The 1,972-nt window shown below is 37.1% G+C and overlaps 1 pseudogene; it reads left to right on the top strand.

Annotated features, from left to right (window-relative positions):
- The window catches only part of LOC136849637 (uncharacterized), a 4,936-nt pseudogene extending 3,431 nt beyond the window's left edge, over nucleotides 1-1,505 (top strand).
- The last annotated feature ends 467 nt before the right edge of the window (nucleotides 1,506-1,972 follow it).

Genomic DNA, 1,972 nt, shown 5'->3' with positions numbered 1-1,972 from the left:
TCTCTCTCTCTCTCTCTCTCTCTCTCTCTCTCTCTCTCTCTCTCTCTCTCTAATAAAATAAGCAAGTGGATGGAATGTGAAGCGAAAGACCCTGAAGATTATAACAACAACAACAAACAACAAAAATAATGATGATGCTGATGATGATGATGATATTTAATATATGGAAAATCACACATTTTAAAAATTTGTATTTTTCATAATTAACAAACCTGCGGTCTTGACATTAGGATAAATCCTCTAGCGCCAGCTGGAACCGGCAAAAAATTCAATAGAACTGTATATGCAAGGAACTTTTGGACAGCCTTCTACTGCGTGAATTCAGTCCATACAGGAACATATATATATATATATATATATATATATATATATATATATATATATATATATATATATATATATATATATATATAAAATATATAAAATATTTTTAGGAGGAAGCCTTGACCGACGGAACCGTGATTCAAACTCTGGTCTACATTCGGCCCCAAGAAGATTAGAGGCCTACCTCAACTCACGTTTATACATACAAATATATATATATATATATATATATATATATATATATATATATATATATATATATATATATATATATATATATATATATATATATATATATATATATATAATACATACACACGTGTGTGTGTGTGTGTCGGATTCAGATACATTTCACCAGGGTTGAGATAGACCCAACCTCGTCATAGTGACCGAACGTCCAACCGTTTTTGGTATAGGCTATGTGTTCCAATAAATGTAAATTATTTATTTCCAATTAATGAGCAACCCCGACTTGCATCTTCAAGAAAAAAAAAACATAGAGAGAGAGAGAGAGAGAGAGAGAGAGAGAGAGAGAGAGAGAGAGAGAGAGAGAGAGAGAGAGAGAGAGAGAGAGGTTTGTTGGCTAATACCAGAACAATAGTAATGACAGTGTTTCTCTTATTTTTCAGGCTGCTGAATATGATTTTGAGCTAGAAACTAATATAAATGAGCCCACATCAAGATGAAACACCACAGAGCATTTCCCGGGCCCGTCGTTCTTCGGCTAACAAAAGAACTGATGACAAACTGAACGAAGCATTTAATTTGATGAAAACTTGAGCAGAACAAGGCACTAGACGAGACGAGTATCATGTGTTCGGTGAACATGTTGGCCATAAATTGAGAAACAGCGGGAGAATTAAGCGTGAAGCGTCGTTTGCAAACCATAAGATCGTTACTGAAGTGATTTTCAACTTGGAAATGGGATACTACGGAGACGGCGTGACTCACCCTCAGCACTGTTCAGATTCAGGAAATAGCAACTATTCATCCACCGGAAGTAGTGCCTCAACTCCCAGTTGTTCTCGTCCAACAAGCCCATATAGCACTTATTGTGAATAACGATTCCAACGCCTGTGGCCGTTAAACTGTGATTATATTGCTCTCAAATACCAATAACGTATGAGGAGAGAGAAAGAGAATAGATAAACCACAACAATGCATACTTCTTGTTTATTTGCTTACCTTTACATAATCTTTCAGTGCTGAGATCAGAGCTTCACAGACCTCAGGAACCACAACTGAGGTGGTCTGCTTCGATATCTTGAAGGTGTACCTGACACTCGGAAACGAATTTCCACTTGCCAGATATCTCAATGTCATAGCCAGTCTGATGGAGGGTGAAATGGCTTTTCTAAATGTGGTATCCTCTCGAGATATCTTGGGTGCCACCATCCATAAAAGTATTTCAAATTCAGTAACAGACACTCGAACCTGTTCCATATATTTTCAATTCTGCCCGAAGCAAGTCTGCATGACACGCTCCTTCTTCTAAAGACTTCCTTATCCAACTCTTTTTCCTTCCCTTATCCCTCATCAAGTGCATTAAAACTGACAAGAAAAATACAGAGGCTATTGCACCAACAGGCATCTTGACGACAACTGAGGTTTGGACAGGAAACATTGTTTGCAGACAGTTTCCAAGTTG

The sequence above is a fragment of the Macrobrachium rosenbergii genome, chromosome 21, assembly GCF_040412425.1.
Source record: "Macrobrachium rosenbergii isolate ZJJX-2024 chromosome 21, ASM4041242v1, whole genome shotgun sequence".
Classification (NCBI taxonomy): domain Eukaryota; kingdom Metazoa; phylum Arthropoda; class Malacostraca; order Decapoda; family Palaemonidae; genus Macrobrachium; species Macrobrachium rosenbergii.
Note: the sequence above shows the minus strand (reverse complement) of the source record. Positions and strands in the feature narration are given on the sequence as shown.